Source organism: Eleginops maclovinus, chromosome 4 (assembly GCF_036324505.1).
Source record: "Eleginops maclovinus isolate JMC-PN-2008 ecotype Puerto Natales chromosome 4, JC_Emac_rtc_rv5, whole genome shotgun sequence".
NCBI classification, from domain to species: domain Eukaryota; kingdom Metazoa; phylum Chordata; class Actinopteri; order Perciformes; family Eleginopidae; genus Eleginops; species Eleginops maclovinus.
In genome coordinates, this window is record NC_086352.1 from 20,762,410 (window position 1) to 20,785,530 (window position 23,121).

Sequence of the window (23,121 nt, forward strand, 5' to 3'; positions counted from 1 at the left end):
TCACAAAGAAACCTAATATTTCAATAAAACAATGTTTAATCTGCATAACAATTAAGCAGCATGACTACACACAATGAAAGGTGCTGGGGGTAGGCGCTTGAGAGACAGACAGACAGAGAGAGAGACAGAGTACACCTCCCTAATCTTAGTTATTTGTGTACTGTATGTGAGTGTGTTCGTGTATTTATGTACTGTGTGTGTGTGTGTGTGTGTGTGTGTGTGTGTGTGTGTGTGTGTGTGTGTGTGTGTGTGTGTGTGTGTGTGTGTGTGTGTGTGTGTGAAAATAAGAAGATGTCTGATGAACTTAAGATGAATAGCATTTGTAAAGTCAACTTTGACAACAGTGTGTTCAACATCTGTGCAGAACTACAACATCTGTGCAACAGAAATCAGTACAGTTGAGAGAAAAATACGGGTACAGTCATCAGGAACATTTATTTTTCTCTGGTTGTGCCTCCAAATGTAAGGGTGTGAGAGAGAGAGAGAGAGAGAGAGAGAGAGAGAGAGAGAGAGAGAGAGAGAGAGAGAGAGAGAGAGAGAGAGAGAGAGAGAGAGAGACAGAGAGAGAGAGAGAGACAGAGAGAGAGAGACGCAGACCAGACGGACAGCTCTCGACTAGGCTTCCCTTCCGTGGCACAATTGCATCTTTTCCGTAGATGAAATCCGGGGAAATCGTGAATATTAATGAGGGGAAACCCGGGGATTATCCAATCACGCTGGTTAGGTCCCTGATCCAATCCAAAAAGGCCAAAATCCACCACATGATTGCATTGCTCGCACTTGCCTGCCGGCTCTCTCACTTTGCGGTCTTTGGGGCTTCGCAGGTTCGCATTGCAGGGAAGGATGTCCATGATCAGGAAATTTAGCTTTTGACTCGAGGCATGTCAAGTCATTACAAGTAAAAGAGGCAAAGTCCGAGTCAAGTCTCGAGTTAATAGTATTCAAGTCCAAGTCGAGTCGTAAGTCATGCCGAATTTGATCAAGTCAAGTCTGAAGTCATTAAAATCATGACTCGAGTCTGACTCGAGTCCAAGTCATGTGACTCGAGTCCACATGTCTGGTACATGGTGCAGAGATACAGCAGCTATTTAAATAACCAGGCTGGAGAAAGACAAAAGGTGGACACACAAATGTTAGCGTGAAAGTGAATCTAATTTAGGAGACTAAATCACTGGGTGGATTAATGTGCTTTATTCCACTATTTTGCAGTCACAGATATTTTTCAGTGTCCTCCTTCACAGCTGAAAAAAGGACAAGAAAAACAAGTCTCGAACCTTTGCTACTTGTTGCTTTGGGAACAGGGCAGGAGGAAACGAAGAGCAGTACAGTACAAGGATCAGCAAACTGGCAGAGGAGAAAGGACTGGAGTGTTGCAGAGGTGTAGAGATGAAGAGGGAGAGAGGATGGAGATATGATGACTAGGGAGCAGAAAAATGGAGGATGAATGAGCGGAGGACAAGGGAAAGAAAGATGGAAGGCAGATAAAGAGACGAGAGGAAACCACTGTTTAGTGAATGGAATACAGAGCAATTTTCTGTTACTTAAAAAGTAATTTATCTATGTCGACAGTCTATTAGTCATGTATTCGAGTGTGACCCCCCACACCAACACACACACACACACACACACACACACACACACACACACACACACACACACACACACACACACACACACACACACACACACACACACTAAAACACACACACACACACACACACACACACACACACACACACACACACACACACACACACACACACACACACACTAAAACACACTCACACAGACACATGCACCCACAGTGTGTGGTATGAACATGTGTGTTTTTGTGTGTCTGTGTGTTTATGATGAGGCTGTATTGCTTTTTCCTCCAGGGAGGGGATCTGCAGGGAAGAGAGGCAGTGCTAAATTGCACAGATAAGATCAATATGTAGTTAAAGGGTGGGGCTGTGCCTCTCAGAGTGAACGCTGTATAATATTGCATTAGCCCCACATATTGTTAAATGGATTGTCTTTAAAATATGATGTGTATTACTCCAAGGATATTATTTTAGGACAATCACTCAGTGCTCAGTGATTGCTTTTTTCCTTCAGGATGTATTAAAGGTCAGTTACAATTTGACTATCCTCCCAAGAAAACAACAGTTTTGTATCAGGGAATGTCACAAAAAGTAATTAATGTTGTGAGCGTGAGAAAGCTAGCGACCACAGCGATTATTAATTATGAGTCTTGGAAGAGATGTCATGGAATGAAGTCAACATGTTAGACAGTGGGATGGATGGTTAAACCTTTTTATATGTTGTTGTGATTTTTGATGGTTGTTGTTTGCTATTTAGCGATGAACATTTTGTATTTATAAACATATGCATGCTTTGTTTAACCTCCCTAACGAACTGTCACAACAAAGACACAGACACTGCAAATTGACACACCAGAAACCAGTGAAAATCAGCGATCCCATTCGCCAGTTGGCAAATCCACTCCCCCATAAATACGCCGATTACCTGTTAGACGGGGCGTTTTATTTTTCTCCTCACAGTTACTGCCTCAGATCGCCGCAGATCGGACCGGACCCCTTAACTGCTACTCGCAAAGGACGGACCCCCCGCAGTTCCTCTTCGCCACTGGACCAGACTGTCGTTCGACCCTTGCGATCCAACGCTTGCAGACTCCAGATTAAGGGAAGTAGCTATTTCTCCTGCTCTCGGCTGTTGGTTTTAAGTAATCAAAGTTATATTGGTGTACCCTAGGGTGACCAGGTAGGGTGGCCAGACGTCCGGCTTTAGGCCGGACAGTCCGGCTTTTCAATGCCCTGTCCGGCGTCCGGCGCGTATTTGTCCTCCTTCGTCAAGAAGGTCCGGTATGGTACAGCAGGAACTTCAAAGGCAGGTGCGTAGAAATCCTACAATGTCCTTCCGTGAGGTGTATAGTGAAGTTAGAGCTTTAGAAACTGAACTAAGGATGGAGTCTACATGTGTTTCAGTACGACAGCCACGGTCGGCCATGGCATCACCTAGCCTGGAAGAATGGAGAGACACAGTGAGAGCTGAACTCAGGAATGAAATGAAAGACCAACTGTCTATCATTAAAGAAACCCTCACAGAAGAGATCAGACGCCAACTCTCCCCTCAAAATGCCCCAGTTGGTCACAGAGACTCCACCCCACCCCATAGCAGACTAGTTCAGAGAGGACATAACACACCCTCACCCAGGCAACAAAGGTTTGAGTGGGACCAACGTGGCCAACCTATTTGCAGAGGCTGTGGGCAGGCTGGTCATATCCAGAGAAACTGCCAGCATGTAAGGGGACAGTTAAACTAACAGCCCCAGTCACTGAGAGCCAAGTGGTTGGGGAGGGGAATAAGGGGAAACCAAACAGATAGGCCCTCTATGGTTGGGGAGCGTCCAGGGGTTGAAATACTAGTCTCAGGAGTAAAATTACCCTGCTTGCTTGATACCGGCTCACAAGTTACGCTGTTTAGCAAAACCTTCTTTCAGAAATGGTTGAGTGGAGAACAAAAAAGGAGCCCACAAGACCTGCACTGGCTAACTCTCAATGGACTACAGATCCCCTACACCGGGTACGCCATCCTGGATTTCTCAGTGGGAAGAGTCACTGTGCAAGGTAAAGGAGTCATCATTGTCAAAGATGAGTGTCTGAAGGCTGAAAGAGGTATACTAGGGATGAATGTGATTTCACACTGCTGGAAAGAACGGTTTCAGGGAGTCCACCCCGGGCTGACTGCATTCGGAGCCACCATGTCCAAACAAGCTAAAGGAGAGTGGGAACGTGCCTTTGCTGTCTGCCAAAAGGTGTCACAAACAGATTCCTCAGACGTACCGGTGGGAGTGGCCAGGTTGACCCACCAAGAATCAGTGGTTGTGCCTCCAAACAGCGAGATGGTGCTCTGGACACAGCTGTATGGGGCGAAGACCAAGTCAGATTTTTGTGCCCTAGTGGAAGGACCAGAAAGAGATGACGAGTGGCAGGTAGCCCGCACCGTCGCCTGGGTGGTAAAAGGACGGCTCCCCATAAGGGTATGTAACCTAAATCCTTACCCAGTCGTAATACCCCAACGGCGCCCGCTTGCTAATATCTTCCAGGTTGAACCGAGCCAGATTCGGGGAGAAAGGGACCTTGTGCTGAAAACCTCAGACCCAGGTGTAATAGAGGTGGATGTCCAGGTGAACCGGGTCACCTGTGAAGGCCAGCATCCAGTGAACTTGCTAAAAGGAGAGGGATTGTCGATCGAACAACAGCAGAAAATGGACTCCCTGTTGCAACGATGGAGGGATGTCTTTGCAGCAGGGGATGAGGATTTTGGCCAAACAAATGCTGTCCTCCACTCCATCCCCACAGGCTCTGCACCACCTAGCCGGGAGCGCTACAGACCAATCCCACCAAGCCTCTACCCTGAGTTGAGGAGCCTTATCCAAAACATGTTGGATACAGATGTTATTAAGGAAAGCTCTAGCCCTTGGGCAGCACCCATCGTACTGGTGAAAAAGAAAGATGGATCCTGGCGCTTCTGTGTCGATTACAGAAAGCTCAATGCCCTGACTCACAAAGACGCCTACCCCCTGCCCAGAATTGAAGAATCCCTCACAAGTCTAAAACAGGCCACTTGGTACTCCACTCTAGACCTCGCCAGTGGATTTTGGCAGGTGGAAGTGGATCCAAGGGATCGGGAGAAGACGGCCTTCACCACTCCCATGGGCCTCTACGAGTTCCAGAAGATGCCTTTTGGGCTTTGTAATGCCCCTGCCACTTTCCAAAGACTAATGCAGCGCTGCTTGGGAGGACAGGTAAACGAGTCCCTACTGATCTATTTGGATGACGTAGTAGTATACTCCCCTGATTTCGATACCCACATTGAACACCTGGAGCAGGTCTTCGAAAAGTTGTCTATCCATGGCCTGAAGTTACAGCCTCATAAGTGCCACTTTTTTCGGATAAAGGTCAACTACCTTGGACACGTCATCTCATAGGATGGAGTATCCACAGACCCTGAAAAAAGACCACTGCTGTAAAGAACTGGACAACCCCTTCAACCGTCAAACAGGTACGGTCATTCCTTGGATTTGTGGGATATTACCGTATATTTATGAAGGGTTTCTCCAAAATCGCTGCACCCCTTAACGCTCTCCTAGTAGGTTCTGCCAGTATGCGACAAGGGAAGAATGCTGTTGATTGGACTACAGACTGCCAAGTGGCATTCGATGCTCTGAAGACTGCTTTGGTGAGTGCCCCAGTTTTGGCATATGCCGATTTTGCAAAGCCATTCCATCTCTACACTGATGCTAGCCTAGGAGGATTGGGGGCAGTGCTATCACAAGTACAGGATGGCAGGGAGGGGGTAATTGCTTATGCCAGCAGAAGCTTACACCCCACTGAAAGGAACGACCAAAACTACAGTTCATTCAAACTGGAGTTTTTGGCCCTCAAGTGGGCTGTCACTGAAAAGTTTAAAGATTATTTGTGGGGCAGCAAATTCCTTGCTTTTACAGACAATAACCCACTTGTCCATATGAATACAGCACACTTGGGTGCCACTGAACAGCGGTGGGCAGCCCAGCTGGCAAACTTTGACTTTGAATTGAAATATCACCCTGGCTCTGCAAACAAGAATGCTGATCTTTTGTCCAGGTTATCACAAGATGCAGAACCCACCCAGCAGGTCCAAGCAGAGACAGCAGCGGTGGAATCGGAGGGCACCCCTGAAACTGAAGATCATTGGAAGCACTGTCAAGACGGAGACCAAACACTGGTTCAAGTGAAGGAGTGGGTGACAAGAGGACACTTCCCACTAGCTGAGGAAAGGAAAGCCAGTCAGCCTGCAGTAAAACGCCTCTTGCGAGAATGGAGCCGGTTACACATCCAAGAAGGTGCGGAGAACCCAAGAACGCCATACTGGGCTGAACCTCTCCCAAATTGTGGTGCCCGCTAACAAAACGAAGGAGCTGTGGGACAAGTATCACCAAGCCTCAGGGCACATGGGCGTAGCCAAGATCGATGCCCTGCTGAGGAAGACTTTCTACTGGGCAGGGATGGGAACTGACCTACAGACATGGGCATCCAATTGTGCAAGCTGCACCCAACAGAAAAGGGGCCCAGAGGTAAGAGCCCCTTTAGTTCCTATCCTAACATCATACCCTTTGGAAATTGTCGCAATTGACTACCTGTCTCTTGGCCGGCCTGGTGACACTTACCCTTATCTATTGGTTATGACTGACCTTTTCACAAAGTATGGATGGGCCATCCCTACAAAGGACCAGACGGCAGCCACCACAGCTCGTGTTCTCTGGCGACACCTCATCCAACCATGGGGTTGTCCGGAACGTATCCTGTCTGACCAAGGTGCAGCCTTTGAGTCAAATCTAGTGGCACAGCTGTGCAGCCTTTATGGGTGTTCAAAGGTCCGAACCACACCCTACAGGCCCCAAGGAAACGGGGCCTGTGAAAGATTTAACAAGACTCTGCTGTCCCTTCTAGGATCATTGAGCTTGGAAGACCAAGTACACTGGCAAGACCACTTGCCTTCTCTGCTCCAGATGTATAACAATACCACTCGTGAGATGACTGGAATGACCCCACATTTTGTAATGTTTGGCCGACATGCCTGTCTGCCTGTTGAAACTGCTGTGGGTGCACCACCACTGACCCAGAGACATGACCTGGTAGGCTGGGTTCACCAACATAACCTGACCTTGCAGAGAGTCTATAAACAAGTGGCAACAAAGACCAAAGCAAACAGACTGCGAGACAAGGACAGGTATGATCACAAAGCAAAGCACCTCCCCTTGCTACCCGGAGAGCGGGTGCTGTTGCGAAATTTCCGCCGCAGAGGGCAGGGCAAGTTGGCGCCCCATTGGTAGCCCCAACTCTATGTTGTTCTGGATCAACTACACCCTGGCCTGCCAGTTTTCCAGATCGGGCCAGAAGGAAAGGAAGGCCCTATTAAGACAATCCATCGTAACCATCTTAGGCCTTGCCCTTTCGATCCACCCCAAGTACCACAAAATGCCCCAGATATCGAAACGAACCCCATCTTCCCCAATGCGCTACTTCATAGGCCCCTGTTGTTGCCTTTGACCCTTGTGCCCACAGTAATTGCCCCTCCCACAGGTCCTGTTGGAGAGGACCCTGTGGCCCCACAAGACCCAAGAAATGCATCACCCCTGCGAAGGTCTCAAAGACAAAATAGGGGTAGGCCTCCAGACAGGTATGGACAGTAAGATTGTCGGGATGACAACTGTTAAAGGGGGGAGGAGTGTCATGGAATGAAGTCAACATGTTAGACAGTGGGATGGATGGTTAAACCTTTTTATATGTTGTTGTGATTTTTGATGGTTGTTGTGCACTATTTAGCGATGAACTTTTTTTATTTATAAACATATGCATGCTTTGTTTAACCCTTGTATTATGTTGAAAAAAAATTACATTGATTATGTTGCGGGTCATTTTGACCCATACTGTGTAAATGCACTCAAAACAGTCAAGAAAACAGGTTAAACCAATAACAACTTTATTTTAGATTACATAAACATTTAGAAAAGTGACATACAATACATTTTTAATTCCAACACTATATTTAAGAACTATTTAGTCTAATCCTCTTGTCCTCCTCCCGGGTCAAAATGATAATTCTTCCCTCCTTCTTTCCTCCTGCCATGCTCTCTCCTTCCTTCTTCTCATCCTGTTTTCCTTCTCTCTGTTCATCCTCCTCTATTCCCTTCCTTCCTTCCTTCATTCTTTCCTCCTTCCTTCCTTCTTCTCTTCCTTCCTTCCTTTCTCCCTTCTTTCCTTCCTACCTTCTATCCTTCCTCCCTTCCTCCTTCCTTGACCAAAGAAAGCACAAGGGCTACGTTTTTCCCTCTTCATGAACACATTTCTTTTTAACTTTGACTTCAACTTTAACTTCATCCCTGCGAACTTCAACTTTTCAATGTTCTCCACATTTTTCTTCAACATTTTCAATGTTCTCCACATGATGGACAGAATGTTACTGTGTGCTTTCTGCAGATGTAATTCTTGCATTTCACACAAGAGGTACTTGTTTTACTGTCCTCTCAGGAGGGACAGACCTGGCATCTTTTCCTTTTCTTTCCACCTGTGTCCACTGGATGTTGGTTGGGTGAGGTTGGGTTGGGTGAGGCTGCAGGTTGGTCGGGTGACCTGAGGTGAAAGCAAATATTGAGGAATGCAGAGGTCTGCCCTGCATCTTCAGAATTTCAGTGGGAAGTTCTGGCTTATTTCTTCTGACTGTTCCCAACATGGTCAGCTTTCTCTTCTGAAGTTCATCTCCAAGGCGGTAGGATGTAAAGAAGTTGTCACATGTGATGTTATGACCTTGCAGCCCTTCACTCATTTCCAGCACCACACGCATCCCCTGATTCTTCTCAGATGTTCCTCCAGGTAGCTTTCCAGTGTATACTTGCATATTCCATGCATAGCTGGATTTTGCATCACAGGCTGCCCATATTTTGATGCCATACTTGGCGGGCTTGTTGGGCATGTACTGTCGGAAAAGACAGCGCCCCCTGAATGGAACAAGGCGCTCATCTACAGTAACATGGGGACCAGGATTGTACAACAAAGGTAAAATTTCAACCCATTTATCCCACACATCTCTGATCGCAGCTAGTTTGTCTCTTTCACGTCGACCAGCTCTGGTGTCGCGGTTGTCAAAGCGGATCACACGAGATATCATGTGGAATGTCTCCAGAGACATTGTTGCACGAAAGATTGGCCTTGCATTCTCTTCATTCCATAGACTTGCAGTTGCTTCTCCCTTTGACCTGTACACTCCAGCTAATAACAGAACTCCAATGTAAGCATGCAAGTCAGTCTGATCCAGTGGCTTCCATTTCTCTTGAAACACACGTCTCCCCTCCAAGTTGGTCATTTCCAGTATAATCCTCTCTATTGGTGAGGATATGAAGAGCTGAAATGCTGATTGAATCTCATCAACTCGTGTGACAGCAAATCTTGTAGGACCGGGAGTCATTTTGATCACATTGGAAGATGACAGTCTGCCTCGGCTTGGGTGTGGTGATGTTGACCATTTTATATTACCGTCCTTAGATGCCCATGTCCCCTCTGTGGATGATGATTGCTGCATTCCTTGGTTTTCATCTGTTGGAGGAACAACGGCAGACTCGTCCTCTGAATCCAGCAATAACATTGTCCTCTGTCTCTGAAAGATCCTCTGGTTCTGAAATATCTTCCTCTACATCACTATCCCAGTTCAAAATCTGTGATAAAGCCTCCTCAGCTGCCGTCCTTCTGGAGCTCATTTTTGGTGAGTTTGTCAAAGAGATGACATGAGAACAGTGACAAGGACAAGTGTGAGAAAGTTCCCTCTCTTCACACACCTGGCTCTGGGTCTCAGAGGCAATCAAAATACAAACAATTGTACATCAAAGTAAAAAGTACATCAAAGAGACATGTTTATTTTGGATCTGAACAGCTATTTACCCACATTAAAGGGTCTGGGTCAAAATGACCCGCAACATCATCTTTGTATACAAACTCTGCACAGACATTCCACTACACATCAAAGTGTCCAGATTTTACACACCAGTTCATGACCCTAGATGATGAAAAGTCACCAAATTTCATCAAGAAAAAGAAAGGATAACCAGTACTTTGGTCAACACAAAAACTGAAATGGGTCAAATTGACCCTTAACATAATACAAGGGTTAACCTCCCTAACGAACTGTCACAACAAAGACACAGACACTGCAAATTGACACACCAGAAACCAGTGAAAATCAGCGATCCCATTCGCCAGTTGGCAAATCCACTCCCCCATAAATACGCCGATTACCTGTTAGACGGGGCGTTTTATTTTTCTCCTCACAGTTACTGCCTCAGATCGCCGCAGATCGGACCGGACCGGATCCCTTAACTGCTACTCGCAAAGGACGGACCCCCGCAGTTCCTCTTCGCCACTGGACCAGACTGTCGTTCGACCCTTGCGATCCAACGCTTGCAGACTCCAGATTAAGGGAAGTAGCTATTTCTCCTGCTCTCGGCTGTTGGTTTTAAGTAATCAAGGTTATATTGGTGTACCCTGAGTCTCCGTCTTATTTGTATATCGAGGGCTCTGCGACCAGAAGCTGACGGACGGCGTGGCAGGCCGGCAAAGTGCAAACTCTGGCACTGGATTAACCGGACTTGAACAATGAAAGACACTTTCTTCCGGCAAAAAGGGAACCAGAGTGGAGTTCGGTATTAACCGGATTGGACTTTTTAGTATGGTTGAACCCCTTGTCTGAACTGCATGTTGTATTTGAGTAGTTGAGATAAATTGAACATCATTCTAACCATATGTTATTTAAATATCTATACATGGAATGTTTTAAAGTAACTTCGAATTATAAATAAATCATTTTATACACATATTGGTGTCCTTCTCACTGTGTTGGTGTGGCCAGGAATCCGAATCTTTTAATATACATTTGATGTGAATAGGCCTTAGTAGGCCATTACAGAGACAACGATGATTCCTTTATGTGTGAGGCAACATCATGTTTAATGCAGTAACATATCGGTCAAAACTTACGCAGGAAATACACATTCCAAACATATACTAAACATATTATATGACTAATATGTTTAGTATACAAACATATTAGACAATATAAACCAAAATTATTGCTAATGCCAGAAGTAAAAGAAGACATGTCCTTTTTTATGTAGGAGAAGTGAATGGCATCAGATTCAGACTAACCATGAAGAAGAATTGGTTGCCCTCCGCTGAGAGACTACACACTGTTAACCCTGCTGGCATGGGACGAAAACCCTGCAGAGATGTGTCCTCTGACTCCCTGACTGCCCATCTCTCTTCAGCTCTCCCACTGCCTCGATAAGGAAAAACAGCGTGTCCTGCTATACTGTAACCACTATGACATATTAAACATAATCATGTGTGATAAAGACGTCATAATCAAGACAGTTCATGCAACAATGCACAAATATTTCTCTGTCAACACACTCCCATAAAGACTTCAAACAATTTGATCTATTCATTTGGATACAATATAATGAACATTTGTGTTATTTTAAATAAGGACTTCTTTGACTGACAAGGCTTCTCCAGAGTTGACAACATGGAGCATAATAGGCTATGTATGACTTTGCATATGCTGTCAATCCCAAAAAATCACGTGTTAATCACATCAGAGTCACTTGTAAATATGATGATCAATTTAAATGTTTTGTATTTGATCCTTCATGTTCCTTGAGACATTTAAACTGCACAATTATTTAAACAATCTTTACAACGATTGATGAATACCTGAAAACATTTTAAAGTAAATTCCAATCATAGCCTTATCCAAGACATAAAGCAGGAGAAAGGGTATGACATCAACCATGACAAATATAAGCTACATTAGATTAATGGAACCAAAAAGAGGGGAGGGGGTGTGGCGCTGTTTGTGGATAGTGACCTAAAGTGTTGAATGAAGGAATGCCAACAGTAGGTGACGTTTTTAGAGGAATTGGACAAGGAAAACACTCTGTGCTGCTAGCGACATTACATCTTTTTAATTTCCATGTCACTTGTGAGAAGCTTTCATCCAAAGCGACTTACATACACTCAATACTATGGGCAATCCCCACAGGAGCAATTTGGAGTAAAGTGTCTTGCGCAGGGACACAACATCATGCTGACTGCGGTTGGGTTTGAACCAGTGCTCTCCTGATCTGAAGATTGGCGCTAACTAACTCAGTGAGCCACATCCTCCCCTAGTTAAATGTTTTCTACACTTCTTTGCCCAAAATAAAAGACTTGTGTTAATTTGACAATCTGGGTGTCAGAAATCAGAGTCATTCATGCTGTTGGGACTTTTATTGTCTTTATTTATCCAATATTGAATTCAAATATGCCTCAGCTTTGACACACATTTTTTGTATTGGTTTGAGGGCATCTCTTATAATCAATATTTTCATATCAACTATGGATTGCATGACTTCTGGTATGAAAGGGTGTCTCTTGTGGTGAAGAAGCCACTGCAAATTTTCCTCACCTCCCCAGAGCACTTCAGAATCTTTCATCTCATTTGGATTGGTGTTATGCAGGGTCGGCAGCTTTTAAAAAAAAATGTTGGTTCAATCTCATTAATGTTGTTTAAGAGAGGCATGCAACTGTTGAAAGGGAAAACACACTGCTCAGCACCAGACAGCTGGTGAATGCAGTGGAACATTTTGATCCTTGTTAGATGTATATTTCTCTGGAGTTAGTGAAGAGTAAATTGAGTATAAAAAAGAGTATATTGCACTGAAATTACATGTTACTACAGGTTTGAAATACAATAAAAGTTTCACTCTGATAAAATAAAAAGGTTTGTAAACTTAATTTTGGAAATATGTGACACTTTGTCTCAGAAGGTTTCACTAATGTTTATTCATCTAAATATAAGACTGACCGTGCATACTTGCTAATTTTTCAGCAATGCTTCACATTCAAACACTGATCCTGGCAAGCTGTTCAGCACGGCAGTCTTGAACTGTCGGCCAATACTGGAACAAGATTGGGCCTCAGTGTGGGCCTTGCCTCAGGGAGACGGAGAGAAACTAAAGCAGAAAATCTATTTCTCATAATTATGAATGAAAATTAATGTCCATAATTCACTGAGCAGAGCTGTAAGACAGTGGATAAAAGTCAGAAAAGGTTCTGCAGAGGCGTTGATTGAAACTATTGAATAGGTAATAACATGCACCTCACACCTACTCTGATTTGCATAAGGTGAAAAACATAAGGTTGACAATTTAGGGAAGTGAACGTGAAGTCACATCAAATTGTTTTCTGTGAAAAATCAAAACCGTACCCTTCACAATATCATTAACAATTCAGCCATAACTGAATCTCTCTTCTAGCCATAGCCATAATCAGATTCCATTTTTTATTTTTATTTAATTACTTACTATGCAAAGGGTTGCATGTGGAGTTTCTGCAGCAAACACCAGCCGTGTATGTTTATTCATGTGAGCTCTGAGCCAAACTGAGTAGACCATCCATCAACGCACTCAGGTTAGGAGTAACTTTCGTCCCCTTTCTTTTCTCGTGCTGTTTTACCTCTCCTCCCTCTACCAGAGAGCGGCGGGTGTTTGCTGGTGCTTGATCTCAGTAGAAACGACAGAGTTCTGCAGAAAAACAAACTTTGTCCCTGTGCCCTGGTCTTTTCTGTCATGGATCATCAAAAGCAATTCATTGTTATTACTTCCTTTGTTACAGTCAACGGACATGGGGCTATTTGTGTTTGGTAGTTAAGACACATCATGCTAAGAACACCTGCTGGTTGCTAATTGTCACCGGGCGTCAAAGGGATACAGTCAAATTGTGCATTTACTGACACACATGCAATCAGTCGCTAATATGCAGGCACAAAGTCACACACACACACACACACACACACACACACACACACACACACACACACACACACACACACACACACACACACACACACACACACACACACACACACACACACAATAAGCATACTGTAATGGGCCAGTGTGTGTTTTAAATTCTCTTTGATGCTGCGGATACCCCCCACTGTTCACCATATTACTCTGTTCACATCAAACAGGTTGATCTGGGAAGAAGAAGGGACATGATGACAAGACTGCAGCTCACTTTTCTGCTCATACTGATGCTGGGCTTTTTGTTCAAATGAAAAACAGCTTCCTTTACCTCATTTTCTTCTCTTTGAGACCCGTCTTTTCTCTCTGTTGCTCTGCCATATTTTCTCTTTTTTGTGCTGTTTTCTTAGAAAATCAAATCCTTCCTCTCCTATCTTGTTATTCCTGCCTTTCTCCCTTTTGTAACTCTTCTTTGCGAAAAAAATGGCTTTGTACAACTCTTCACACCATTCTGTTTCTGCTCTGTCCGTGTATGTCTTTTTCTCCTCTCTATTTTTCTTGCGAATTGTAGTCCCCTACCATTCTCTTATCGAGTCACCTGGAACTTGCCTCAGCATGCCACCCCATCATAGCTGACCGTCAATACAATGTCAGCGTGAGACACAGTTCACAGATGACGGTGACTCTGCCCAGTTGCTGTGTAACCTGGGACACACTGGGCTCCTCTAACCTAAGGACCGGCGTGTATGTGCCCATGCTAAGGATTGACCCATTATAGACCTGATATTATTATACCCCACTCAAATACGTTTATTTCAGGATTCAATGACAGGATGCAATCTCAGTTTTGTCATGAAAAAATATTGGAATAAAGCCCATGTGCATACAAATTCCGGGGGGAAGTGTATTTATTATATAAACTGTATAAGACGTGTATAAGACCTTGAAATTATTGCAAGTGATGCGATTTATTGATGAATTCATGAATTTGACCTGCTTTGTTCCCAGAGATGTGATGACCATTTTATCATAGTTTATTAAAATACTGTGTAGTGAGAGTATATTAAAACACATCAGACATATTTAACCAGACCAGACACGTGTGCAGTCAACTGCTTTTGACATGTTCTTCTTATCAGCCTTAGTAGAGAAACCAGTCTGCAGGGTTGTTTAGAAATTCACTGATGAACCAAATAATTGTACAGTAACAATCAGCTTCATGATTTAAGAAAGTGTTCGTATCATGTGTAATCTTCAATCCATGATCTCAAATATCAACTTCGTTAAAGACTTATAATAAATTGGTATTGGCCCAGAAAAAAATAAAATAAAAATAGGCCCTATCAGTAGTCTGTTTTCATGTATGGGTAAATGAGATGGTAAGAATTGTTTATATACAGGAAGCAAATGAGGAGACGCAACACATTACCCGTTTGTGTTGATTTTAGTCATGTGTGCAAATGCATCCATGTGTACACCGAGTTCACTGGGCTGAAGATTTGTTCGCTAGTGTCTGTGCATGAGCCCATTGGTATGGATAGCATGCCGTGATCTCTACCGTGATCTGCACTCAACGCCCCCTCCCAACCCATAATTCCATTGCTACCTCCAAAGCCCCTCTAACCTTTCTCCTGCACACCCATCTGTCAATCATGTTCATTGCAGCATAGCAATATAGGGACGCTTGGTTCAGTGTTAATTACACAGTTACTATATATATATATATATAGTTATTATACAGTTTACATTGGAATAAACCAACATCCCTTATCTGTTACTCCTGGGGTAACACTACGCGGTTCCATTACTATACTCTGGGGATATCTATGGGCTGATAAAACACTGGGAGCAATGAGGTTGGAGGCAGTTGTAGTTACAGATGTGGAGAATAAAATAAATACATTTATTATGTAAATATTTAATTTACGTATTGAAATGCGCCCTTGTTCTGAGATGATCCAGTGAACAGAAATGCTTCTTGAGAGTGTGATAAATGTGGTCACTGAGGTACTCAATGTGTCTGCACTTATAGACAAAATGCTTCTTCATCTTTCAAGCTAGAGATCCCCGGATGTGTTGTCTATTGTATCATTCATCACTTGGTGAGGGTCAGTATGCTTCAAAAGAAGTCCTTGTCAGGAAATTTAACTGAAATATGTTTCCAAACACCTTTACATCACTGGGAGATATTGGATAACTGGGAAAGCTCTGTGTATTCAGACAAGCTCGCCCACTCAACCCACCTTCAAGGGTGGGCATGCAGAACTGAACACTTTGCATTCAGGTGTGTTCGCACATTAGACAATATATATAATATATAATCAATATATATTATATTATATACTGTATACCGGACAAATAGAACAACCTGGTTTGTTCCAAGCATACTGAACCATTAAAGGAGACATGTTATAAATAACCAACTTTTTTAGTGCAGATACATTTGGGTATCTGGAGAGCAACCAATCCACAAACTTTGAAATATGACAACAGAGTCAGGTTTTTGTGGGTCTACCTAAGTCACGAAATAACATATCAAGCTATTCAGATTTGCTCCCCCTCCTATGTCACACGCAGGCTCATAGGAATAAATAGTTTGAGACTGTACTACCATGGCTCTGAGAACTACCTTTCAATTGACTTGGCTTTATCTGGAGGTGGGCTTGAAGGGAAAAGTGCTAAAGAAGCGCTTTCAGACAGTATGATGAATACTCATTATATTTAGAAAAGACATCATGAGAAAAAAAGGATGTTTATTGAATATTAAAGCATGTACATGTTTTATAGTAGAAATCTGAAGTACAATCATGAACCAGAAAATTAGCACGAGATGTACCTAAGTGGTTTCCTTTTCTAAAAGCAGGGACAAAGTCTGTTTGTAAGCTTTTGATCCACAGTGTTATTTTCTGCATGAGTTTAGAAATGTGTTAAATGTCATTCAAATCAATTTTGTTTATGGATTGACTGCATATGGATCCACGCAGTCTCCTGTAGTTTGAGTTTATCAAATTATTCCTGACATTTTATTTCTGCCCCTCATCAAATATTCAACCACTAACATTAACATTTCTGAACAGTGCTATTGCTAAATGAGTCTTTTCTTGGTAGATGACTTCAGGGCATGCCCACCCAGTCTGTTCAGCTGGAGAAATTCTCCTGAGTAATCCACATTTACAAAGGAATCAGTTCACGTCAATACAGAGTTTGGTTTTGAAGATGGGAAATCAGATTTATTGCTTTCAATTTCAAATTCATTGCATGTTCTTGCATCATGTGCGTAGCAACGTGGACATGAAAATGAATATAAAAGACAGAATACATAAAGGATCTGATTCTTATGTGAGTGTTTTTCTTGGAAAATCTTTGCCTCGCTCCATGTTCTCAAAATGAAATGACGGCAGAATAGTGCAGCGTTCCTGACAAAATGACATATCAGTAATTGTTCTCAGCTGCTTATCCGCTCCACACCGAGGATGGGCTTACAGTGTTTCCTGCTCTGTCCCTCTCTCAAGCAATTTACTGAAAGAAGGTTAACTTCTTTTCTCACAAGCCACCAGTTCCACATTTAGGGGAGAGCCTTGGATAGAGATCAGACTGCAATCAATTGAGTGTCTGTGTCATTACAGGATTAGCTCTACCTACAGCATGGTCACACACATCTGGAAACTAGCCCAATAATGGGCAGGTAATAGAGCAAGAGACTGCATGTTCCCTGGGGGAGAGCAAACATGAAGTGAAAGAGTTTAGTTCATTAAAATTTGACATACTTGTCAATACAAAGTGATGTTTATGCATGTACTTAAATGTACACAAATGACCATAGTGTAAAAAGGTTTAAGAATAGAAATAGTGTATTAATAAATATAAATCTTTACACATACATACATACATGTCCAGACATTCATGGTCCCAGAAGGATGAGGCGTAATGACTTTTGTTTCCATAGACTTTTCTATTAGTGCCACAATTAAGTTGTCAGTTTTGTTTCTGAGCATAATGTCTTGAAATGATTGACTGGATTGCCACTTAGATTTGTACATTTATGGCACTCAGATGGTGTATTTTTTTGCGATCCCCTCAAGCCCCCAAAGTAGGTGAATATCACCTCTATGAAGTTGCTATTTGTGTTGTTGAATTAAAAGTGGTACACACATTTATGTATTGCACCACAATTCTACTCCTGGTAGCCTCTGCAATACAATGCAGTATATTACGAGTGTAATGGAGGTAATGCAAAGTTATAAAGCTAATGGGAGCATTAAACTAGATGTTTCTCTCTGCTTAGTCTAAATGTGGTTCCCCTTAAAAAATGAGTGATGGATTGAATTGTGATGGCACACTGGATGAAAAAAAAGAAGTGTAGGATGTAACAGTGGACAGATGTCACAAATGACAGTGCATCTTTTCACAAAATGAACTAATGCAAATGCATTCTCTATCAATGAGAGAAACACAAAAACAAACAGACACACACGGACTCACAGAGACACACATACACACACACAAACACTCACACACACACACACACACACACACACACACACACACACACACACACACACACACACACACACACACACACACACAAAAATGTCGACACCATGTTCAGGGTAGCTCGTAGGCGGATTTCTGGTTCATTCTTCTCAATAGTTCCTCATTATCCAGCTTGCTGGTGTTTGAGTATGATTGATTGTTCATAAAACATGCATGACCCTCATGAATTATTGTGAGAGAACATCCAATAAATTGTTTTAGATGGCTTATTACAACAATGTTACTGGCCTGGCATATTAAATTATTTGCAACCCTGTAAATCACAGAGGCAATTGGAAAATATGCCATTAAATACATTATAGTGACATTTCTGCAGTCAACAACAGAACCATCTCCTTCACAGATCTTTTTAATCACAAGATATTTTATCATCAATCACGTTCGATTAGGACTTCAATAAAGACACAGTCAGAATCTGAAGATATGAATCTGGACAAATCTGCGGGGTTGGGATGGGAGTTTGATGAGTGTAATCTTGTTACCTGTGATTAATGTTACTGGTTTATCAAAAACACAATTGTAAACTTCGTAGTTGTCAACCATATCTTTTCAAAATACGATAATACATTTAGTGCAGCATGTAAGGGTAGTGAAAGTAAACAAAGTCAATAAAAATGTAATAAAAAAGCAATTAAGTTCAGCTATACAGTCATATTTTACACAATATTCATTTAGAAAGGTGCAAGTACACATCTGCAGTGAAGAGTTATTGAATTCCCCAAAAGTCAAAACATATTTGAAACTTTTCTGGATAAGGGCTTGATTCTGGCCATTTTCAACAGAATTATTGCTTTCATGCATCATTCGGATACCTGTCTACAGCGAAAAAAAGGTTGAATTTAGAATAAATACAGATTTTGATATGACTGCACTGGTCACTGACAATGGACATAGAGCTGGTCATGCGTTTGAGTTGTGCGACCCCCTTCCACCTTCCCCGTGTACCATGGGGGAAGTGAGGAGACGGGAGAGGGAGGAGAAGAGGTGGAGGGGATAGAAGAGAAGGAAAGCAGAAGGGACACTCAACCCGCCGCCTCCAACCTTCAGGTCCCAAAGGAACACGAGTCAAACTTCAAGCATAAACTTGAAGGACTGTGTGACATGGGCAGCAGAACAGCCACAGGGATTTCTATCAACACACTTAAGTGGAAGTTTATAAGTGGCCACTTCATGCAGGATCATAGGACGCACTCAGATCTGGGTCATCTATGTGAAATTGATGATTTGAAACAGATGTTGCGTAATTTTCCTGCTTAACAAGAGCATGTTCTGTCTACTCTATTCATATGGACACATGTCAGCTCCATTAAAGCCAAACATTTTGATAACCGTGTAGTATAGTTGCAGAATTGGTAACAAATCCTGCTCCATCCATGTTAGTGGATGGGACTTGGACAACACTTACAGGTCCCTTCCAAATATATTTTTTTCTGTAATTTTAAATAGTTCTTCTCCCTGTTATTAGATGCTATAATAAGGGGGGGAGATATGAAAGGTATTTTGTCTTCACTTTTTTACGATGGAAGGAGGGCTGAGGGTCTTTTGATGTGAAGAAACTGCCTTGTGGTGCCTACAATGCAAGGGTACTAATGTGGTTGTATAAGAGACTGTTCTGAAAGGCAGCTTTCAAGGTCCATAGAGTTTTAAAACACTTTCTAGCTAAGTCCTTGAATTCAAATGACTTTTATGACCAAAAGGCATAGGGTCAAGTATCACTTTACACACAGGTTCAAACATGTAATTTATTTGAACCACAGTTTTATTTGATTAAAGCTCATTTATTCACATTAAGATTCAAGTGTTGTAGTGAATGTGGCTCCTGCAAGCACAGACATAAAAAGACTCATAGATGAAGGGAGCAGAGCCATGGCGAGAGTTGTGTACATTCACCACCTACCTACACCAACGGCGTTTGATCCAAACCCCACGCCTTTGAAGTGTGTATGCGTTTGTGCTGGGCCAAATAGGGCTGTGTGTGTAAAAACCTTGCATGCAGGTGATGTCATCATTTTCACACAAGCAAACTCAAATGTGTCTGTGTGTGTGAATGTGCATGTGCATGAACCCACAGATGGGAAACTAAATCTGAAATGTTTTTCTATCTCCCACAGATTCTGTATGGCTTCAGAATTGTACTTCAGACCTGATCTGACTATCTCTAAATGACAATTCAAATGTTCAGTTTATGAGATTGCGCATGTCAAGCAGGGAAAAGTAAAGAAATGAACCAATGAAATAACTTTAGTATATATCACATGAGTATTGTATGAAAAAAATGTCCCTCTTAGTGATGAACCCACAAATAATTATCAGTAAAACAGAGCTACAAGAGAGGGGAAATTACATATTCAACAAGGCGGCCAAAGTCACATAACAAATAAATGTTAATGGTTTTTGTTCAGGATGCAGTAAATAAGCAATGGTTTGCTAAAAAGATCACCACCTGTCACCAAAACTGTCCAAAAATGTGTGTTATCTTTTAAGGTTTAAGTAGTAGTCTCAATAGAATGAAAGAGAACTGCTGTTGATTTGCTGATTCCACTAAGATTTAACACCTCGGTCTTCACCTCTGTCAAGCTTTTGTCTCTTTGAACCAATTTTGCAGCACCATGTTGTGTACGCTGATACAAAAAGAAGGTTGAACATAAACAAAACAACACAACAATTATAAAGTCATTTAGGTGTTTGTTGCATACATGTCTAATCTAAAAGCAAGTACAGATCAGAGTAAATATACAGTAATCAACAACAGAACATTCATCCACACATGACAAAAACATTGTCTACAATGGATATTCAAAAAAGTTCAAAAAAGAAATGATTATTTATCAAATGCCCAATACGGGATTGATTTTTAATATTATAATTTATTCCAAACACAATGGTCCCCGGCTACTTTGTGGAGACAACATGCAATGAAAAATGACTTCAGTGGGCCTGCCTGTAATTTAGAAGAGGGACCAAGTGTGCTCACATCCAGGAATACTCAGGTGCAAGACTGAAAATAACTGCAGGGCACAAAGAAAGCTCCAAATAAATACTGTATTTCTTTTATTCTCTTTTGAAGGCACTGTTCCAATCTACTAGGCCTAAGGAAAACCTTGTGGATCAAAACACCGCTTTAAAAAAACAATAAGAGTCATCAAGTATTTATTTGGAGCCTAAGTGTGCAGGGCTCCTCTGTGCCCCATCTATAATCTTAACAACTACTTCCTGGCACATAAGTCACATTATTTTTACAGTTAGCCTTATAAAGTTACCATATAAACAACCATATCAATAGTATCATTTATGTTTATACACATAATCACAGAGAGAGAGAGGGGGCATGTGACCCTATTTAAAAAGAAGACCTTTTGTCCTTCATCGCAGAAATAACAATCAATAACCAAGTCACATAATTTCCCAATGGACTTCCCAGCACAAAGGACTGATATTTTTTCTAAGTGGCCGTGACTCTGCAACAAACACGCTCAGACTTTTTGTCTTTTCTTCTACTTTACTGCAGGTCCAGTTTAAAAGTAGCTCTACCTTAGTTGAGGGATAAAAGCATGAAGGCTGATATCATTACCTGTCCTTGTTGTGAAGTTGTTTTCATCAGTTAAAAGGAGCCTGCTCAAAAAATGAATATACTGTATGTTCAGTTTTTACCATTCAGTTTCACGGTGGCAGCTACGTTAACTTGCTTGGTTTTTGACAGTATTACCTGAGAGCAAGGCAGCAGTATTTTGAGGCAAAGAAAACTTAACAAATAAAATATATTTTAAAATAAAATGAACAGTTTGAACAGATAAAGCCTGGCTTCCTATATATTCTGTAAAACTACACAGCTGGCTTGTGGATTGGTAATTAAGATTCCCAGCAGCTTTAGGTTCCCGTAATCAAAAAAAGTGTTTTGTAAAGTGTTTGTTTCATAATTGACATTTTTATACTGACTGTTCTTTGCCATAAATTAAGAAAACACAAATACATTTGGGTTATAAAGAAATTAAAACGATTTAAGTGCTTTTATTCCCCACTACATTACTGTCTGTGACCAGCTGTGACTGAATAAATCAATATGACGCCTGCTGAATTCCAATTAGCATTTTCAAAATAAGATGCTATTTGTTCTGCAGGCTAAGTTCCACGCAGAATGAGCAAGGAAATAAAAAAGACACCAACACAATTTGATGCTCCTTCTTCTAAAACGTTGACGTGTAAAAAATAAACAAGCTGGCAGATCATTTCCGACACCCCCCGGTGTTGACCTCTTTTGATCCACAGCCCCAATCGATCTGAATTATGTGAATATGTTTTGTATGCTTTATTGCTTCTGTACACATGTAAGTGATTTTTATGTAACTGTGCGCAAGAGCATTTGACTGTAGAAAAAGCAATTTAATGGCAACCCCCTCGTTGAAGGGCTCCCAGTTCTTCAGCGAGCTGTCAGATGACTGAGTGAGAAAGGGAAACAACACGGGGGGAGATGAGAGCAGGAAACAAGAGGAGTGGAGGAGCTGTCAGTCGCACTCACACTAGGTTGTAATGGTTTAATATCTCTTTCTCATGCACACATCTAAACCTCCTCCTCATCTACTGACAGTGAATGCCAGCTAGATGTCACTTTAACTCTGGATTTCCAGCTCATGACAGAAGAACTGAAGGTCAAATCACTAACAGTGAGCTCAGTTTAATAGGCTGAACATAAACCCCAGATAGTCTTAAAATACACTCAACGGTTGAGTCGTTTTAGAGGATTGATCACGTTTATCAATGTCTGCTGCACATCCTGCACACCTCTCTTTAGTTATTATATGGAAGATAAGCTTTATGAAAATGTACTGTTGGTTCACATTGTAGTATAAATAGACAGAGCAGGTGAGATATGACAGAAGGGCTGCACTACACTTTATCAAGGAATGAATAATACATGGGAGAGGAAATACAAATTCTAACTAGAAACGAGAATACTTTGTTATTCGTTATGAAGAAGTTTTTATTTGGGTTTTCTACAACTGTTAGACCTCTTCATTTGGTAATAGATAGATAACTAGAAGCAGGAAATCCTGATACGATGACCTTAAAAATAATATTTTAAATGTATTACAACTTGGTCCTGATTTTCTAACCTTGTCTGACAAGGAAGATAACTGCTGCCTGCATAATATACATCGAATTTTCAAAAGAGGGACTTGCTAAGTTTT